General features: G+C 33.3%; 1 long non-coding RNA gene across 2 annotated transcripts; it reads right to left on the bottom strand.

Moving 5' to 3' along the window:
* Positions 1-403: 403 nt before the first annotated feature.
* Positions 404-2,621, bottom strand: LOC107937565 (uncharacterized). Of its 2 annotated transcripts, none has more exons than XR_005927168.1 (5): positions 2,505-2,621; positions 1,161-1,300; positions 951-1,065; positions 756-838; positions 404-669 (listed from the first exon to the last, which is right to left on the bottom strand). It is a non-coding gene; the product is annotated as an uncharacterized lncRNA (long non-coding RNA). The 2 variants fall into 2 exon arrangements; XR_001694709.2 differs by having other exon boundaries at positions 1,161-1,307.
* Positions 2,622-6,547: the final 3,926 nt, after the last annotated feature.

Raw genomic sequence — 6,547 nt, forward strand, 5'->3', positions numbered from 1 at the left:
ATTTCATAGTCATTCTTTTATCAACTACATGCAGTGAAGTTGAGAACTTTACGTGCCCCCTTTAAGGGCTAACATTTCCCTTCAATGCTACAGTTCAAACTTCGAGCTCAAAGACCTGAGAAGGAGGAGCTTGTGCTGGGTTTCACTACAGCAAAATTGACTTTTAGCGGCGTTTTTTTAGGCCTTTAGCGGCGCTTTTAAGCGCCATTAAAACTATTCGCAGCGTTTTTGCAAGCGCCGCAAAAAACGCCTCTATAGATGGCGCCGCTAAATTTTGCGGCGTTTATTTGAAAAAACGCCGCTAAAGGTCGGGACCTTTAGCGGCGCTTTTCCCACAAACGCCGCTAAAGGTCATAAAAATTTAAAAATATATATTATAAATTATTGTAAAAGTCCTGAAAAATATAAAAAATTAAAATTCATTATCAAAAATTGAGAAGAAGAATAATCTATGATATAAATACATCCCGCCAAACAAATACCTCACTTATCATACTACACCAGAAATCTAACAAAATACAAATAGAAATCTATGATTTATGACATAAGGTTCAATCTTCTTCAATTGCAGAGCTGCATGCGTAAGTCCCTTACCAAGTGATGGGTCTCAGGGGGAGGCCTATATGGGCGTGTGAAAGGTTCCCCGGTAACAAAAGGGTGTTTGGAAGCCTGCACAATGATGTTAAAGCTCTTATGTTTCTTCATACTTAGTTGGAATAGCATGATAAGAAGTGCTCATGGGAAATTTCAACTACCTGGAAAGGTGACCACCGTTTTGCCGGATCAAACTCAACTAGTCCCCTCAAGAAATCAATCAAAGCCAATCGTATCTGACTCTCTGTGATAGATTTATTATGCAGCAGCTTTAGTAAGTTATCCACAGACTACACACTAGAAAAATTTTCTCACCACTCCAAGCTGTACATTCAATGTTGAAGTTAGATGCTAACCTTTAATGATATCTTCTTTAGGCAAGTTTTTCAGGTAAGGATAGCATGTAACTACTGCTTCAAGATTCTTATGATTGAAATACTCTTTTCCAATCAACGGTTTTTTTAACTCCCTCTGAACAGAAACAAGCAACAATTATATCAGATGAAAAACTTGACAAGAGATGCAACATGTAAATGAACAAGAACTAGTCACTAGAAATTTCTTACGGCTTCATATTCTTCTTCTATTAATACTTGGTAAGCACTTCTGCCACAAACTTCACTATTCCCTATAGGATTCTCCCGACGCACTTGAAGAACTTACTTGTGTTTTTTGCCTTTGCCTCCTTTAGAACATAATCAGGGGGCTGCTCTCTACATGAAAACCACATATAAAAGGCTGTTCGTAACAAGTGCAAAGATATGACTAACTGAATGAGAAATGACTAATGAGTGCTAAAAACAAATTTTAATTATATCTAAATGTAACCAGGTTGGTTTAGGATAAGTTAAAACAAGATGGAAATGAAAGTTTGTACAAAACCCTTCAAAAAGAAGTACGCATGAAGAATAAGAAAATAATAAGCAGCATAATATTTATATTGAATGCAAGAAAATAGCAGAACAACTAAGAAACAGCAACTGATCAAACATAGTTCAAGAAAATCAAGTAGGAAGGGTCTTAAAGATATTTTGAACTTTTATGAATTAACTCAGCTAGATGAGCACATATTAGTAGAAGTTCTAATGCAATTTCAGTAAAAAGCATATTTCATTGGAATTTTCTCTATTTACTTGTTTTCGTAAGCATGAAAATTTTATTTTGGACAAAATTTTATTTTGTTTTCATAAATTTCATTGGTTAAGATTCATAACCATATTCTTACTTTGTACCTTAAGCATTCCTCACTCTTTTCCATCCTCCATACCAAGCAGAGCCTTAAGGACATTGAAAATTCTAGCACATCCTTCAAGGTTCTTATATACAAGAAATAAATTATTCACGTTGATCCTAAAATGCAGCATTAACTCACCCCTTATAAGGCACAGATCTCGTTCATAAGTATTAATGCCTATCTTGCCAATTCAATAGAGGAATCATCTTAGAGGATCTGACTTGTCATAATGATACTTTTATGTAGAACAAAAGAAACTGAAGAGAGAGAGGTAGACTGAACTTTCAATTTGTGATGTTGAAAAAACATTAGTGATCTGAAAAATCAATGCAAATTTTTGTTTCTCTTTCCTTATACATTTTTGTTTAGCATAAGGGAAATTTTTAGTATGAATGCCTACAAACTTGTCAAAGCATTAGATACACACTGCCTTGAATCCTGGAATTTCTAAGATAGACAAAAAAATAAGAGACAGAGTGAGTATGAAATTTGATAATTGCATGCACTTATTTAATGATAAGTGAAATTCTCCTATTTGGACACAATAAGATCTGCTCGGTTATAAGATCAACCAAAGAAAAGCTATACATAAAATCAGTCGCAAGAAAATGATGCCTAGAAATATTGACAAATTGTTAGCCAGAGATATGTATGACCATCAAAGCAAGAGGCATACCCAAGAATTTCAACCATTCGCCTTAGAAGATCAAATTCTGAAGCACCTGGGAATAATGGCAGCCCAAGAAAGAGTTCAGCAACTATGCAGCCAAAGGACCACATGTCAATAGCTATTGTATATCTAATCAAGTGGTCAAGGTTCAAACTAGAACTAACGATCAAGACTAAAGACAAAAATCAGAATTAGGGAATATAATCATCAAAGACAATAATGAATCACAAGAACTGAATATTTTAAATAGGCATTTTCTAATTATTACTGCCAAAGGCTTGAAACATGACTAATTTAGGTAGTAGCAGCATGCTAAAAAGAAAAGCAATATGAATCTTCTACGTCATTGCTCCAAAAAGATCTTCATATAGAAATACAAAGATAAACCTTTCAAGGTTTAATCCACAGAAGATGTGACTAATATAGAGTGCTGGACTAGAACTTCTGTGGAATAAACTTCAAAGGTCATTTTAAACCTCAGGATTCAATTGATCAAACAATGTTCTGCTGAAGTTATTCCACTGAAGTTCAAGTCCATACCAGCATGATCCACCAAAAGACAAAGGCAGTAAGCAAAACCAATAAATAAAAAAGAAGGCTACAAATTCATGTCAAAAGGATGCTGATATCCAAGAAGAACTTCAGGAGATCTATAATACCGGCTCTGCAGAAAAAAATAGGAAAAAGAGTCATAAGACCCTCCGCAGTACGATAACAGTGAACAGTACGCAGTGATAGTATCTAGTAAGATACTGCAGATATATTTAACCAGACCGCCAGTTCCGAGTAGCATCTATCCATTCCAAATCAAAGCAGTTCTCAATAGACCTTAAATTTAACTCATCTTCATCAAGCACATTATTTCTACCTACGATCTAAAGTATGAAGGTGTAAAGAAATATCACTTACAAGCCCAGACTTCTAATTCTCAATTAAAACTGTAAATCTTTCCAGCTGTACGGAAATTAACCCTAAATCTATGAACAATGGAATAAAAAAAGAACATTACTTTCTTTCCTGAAAAATTAAAATCAGAGATCATGGGAAACTAAAATTAAGAAGAAAAAAGACCATAAAACATTCTTAGTCGGACAGCTTAGAATTAAATATATTAAATAGATATTGATCTTCCTTGTTTCTTTCAAATTCTTTTCTCTCATCCCTTAAACATACTCATCAATTATCCCAAAATTAAACGATAGAAAAACCCTAAAGCAGGAACCCTTAAGTTCCCGATCATGTAATGGAGCAGAAATATAGATAAATCAACCGCCATTTTCAAGTCGGAAGCGACAGTGTGAAACCTTCTTTCAGTGGACGGTTGCTTAAATTTCAAAAGAGATTCGAGCATCATTACAGACCGAAACAAGAACATTGACGAAGCAAACAAATAAATTTAAAAAAGAAGAAGAAAGACTAACCTTAAGCGCTTTCGGACGGTGGAGAAAGAGCAAGAGAGCAAGAGTTTTATTTTGGGGGAAAACTTGGGAAAAGGGCAAGCCACTGACTTTACGTATAGAAACACTTATGAATCTTAAGAAAATCTCATATAGAAACAGCTTAAAGGAATGAAATAGCAGAAATAAGGTAACATAAAATCCTACAAAGGAAATTGATAAACAGAAAAGAATGAAAAATAAAAGAAAAAGGAAAACATTTTGAATCGTTGTGTAGAGTTGGAGGGATGTCAAATTTTGGGAGGATTAGAGGCGGGATCTGTAAAATCAATTGAAACGGTGCGTGGTGGAAACAATTGAAACGGTGCGTGGTAGGAACAATTGAAACGGTGAGTTTTGAATTAGTAATTCATCAACAGTTTATGTATTTTAGCTTCGAAAACTTTGAAAGGCCATAACTTTTCGCTCGATTGTCCGATTGAGATGATTTTTTTCTTGATTTCGAATAACTTTTCGAGATCTACGCGCTGACAAACTGCCAAAGGTGGTTTGCCGCACTTTTTGTCAAAAAAGATTTTTTTCCCCTCTAAATTTTGATATTTTCGGTTTAAAATTCAATTTTAAAACATTCAAATCATTATTTTCCTTACTTATTTGAAGTAAACATCGGATTTTTTTTACAGAATTATTGTATTATTTTTTTTAATTTGACATGTGTATGGAATAGGTCCGATAAATCATTAGAGCGTAACGTAATATAATTAAGATAATAATAATACTCCTATAATATAATAATGAGTTAATTTAGCTTAGTTGGTTAAGTTTGCTTGCTCTTTACCTTAGTACCTGGGTTCAAATCTCGTTGTTAGCAATTTTGAATCTTTTTTGTACCCCTCCGTACCTTGCTCTTTTTTGTACTTGCATTTATTATTTTTAATCAATTAACTCTTCAATATTACATTAATATATATTATTAGTACAATAATATAGACGGATTGACAATTTGAGCTACATATTACAGTAATACATTAACATTAATATACAGGCACATAATACATTAATATATATTATTAGTACAATAGTATAGAAGGATTCACAATTGATATACGGGCACATACATAATTTGAGCTACAATATTATGAATATTAAATCGCTAAAGCTAAAATTTTAGAATTGTTGTATAAATTTTTAAAATTTAATAAGTGTAAAGGATAGGTGCAATAAATTATACATAATACAAGATTTGTGTTTTTAAGATATTATTAGAATAAAAAAATATATCTTATACAAAAATAATGATGGTACTAAAATATACAAAAATATTGCACATAATTTATTCCTTGTTTCACTGTATTAATCTTACAATGGTATTTCTATATATTCATTTTTTTTGCACTTCAATTTTGTTTTCCTTTATTGTTTCATGTTCACTTGAATGTGTACATTTGTCCACTTCTCAATTGTTTAATATATTTAAATTAAGATTATCTCTTTTACAATTATATAAGAAATCATTTAATATATAAATTAAAAAATACTAATTAATCTAAACCCTAAACCTCTTAACTCCTATCCCATAAACACTAAACCCTAAACCCTTAACCCTTAACCCCAAACCCTTACACCTTAAACTCCAACCCTAACCCCTAACCCCTAAACCTTAAATCATAATCCCTAAACCCACAATTCATCATAAACCTTCAAATACTAGTTAACTCCTAAACCTTAAACCCTAAACCATATATCTTAAACCATAGTTAACTCATAAACCATAAACCCTAAACCATATATATTAAACCATAAACCATAAACTATAATGATAATTAATTCGATATTTTAAATTCAATACTATCTCTTTTACGATTATATAAGAAAATATTTCATATATTGTATAACCATAAATTTTAATAATTATTGTTTTAGGGGTTATAGATTAGTGTTTATGATTTTTTTGGGTTTAAGGGTTATATGACTTTTAGCGGCGTTTTTCCAAAAGCGCCACTAATGCTCTGGTTTTTAGCGGCGTTTTGCCAAAAGCGCCGCTAATGCTCTGGTTTTTAGCGGCGCTTTACGAAAAGCGCCGCTAATGCTCTGGTTTTTAGCGGCGCTTTGCCAAAAGCGCCACTAATGCTCTGGTTTTTGGCGGCGTTTTTCCAAAAGCATCGCTAATGCTCTATTTTTCACGGCGTTTTTGGTAAAAACGCTGCTATTGCTATATTTTTAGTGGCGTTTTTGGTAAAACGCCGCTATTGCTATGTGTTTTACAATTTTTACGGTGTTTTTTGATAAAACGCCGCTAAAAACGCCGCTAAAGCCCTATTTTCCTGTAGTGTTTTCATGGACGTTATTCTGCGTAGTGTTGATAACAATGGTGGGAATGGATTGAATTGTGAGAGAAAAGTATCGTATAAAGCGTATAAATTGATGGAACAGTCGGTTGTGCCAAGGAACTGTGAGAATGATGAATAAATAGGTAACCCAGAAGCTTAAAGGGGGGAAAAAGATGGAGGCAAGGAGTGAAATGAACAAGGCAATGGAGAAACCTCGAGCTTTCAAGCTAATAGAATGGGGAGTGAGAGGGAATTCAACAGAGAAGAAGAGGAAGATTACCATTAATATAATGGCAACAAACAAGGATAAGAACCCAAGCAT

This window comes from Gossypium hirsutum, chromosome A05 (genome assembly GCF_007990345.1).
Source record: "Gossypium hirsutum isolate 1008001.06 chromosome A05, Gossypium_hirsutum_v2.1, whole genome shotgun sequence".
Lineage (NCBI taxonomy): Eukaryota > Viridiplantae > Streptophyta > Magnoliopsida > Malvales > Malvaceae > Gossypium > Gossypium hirsutum.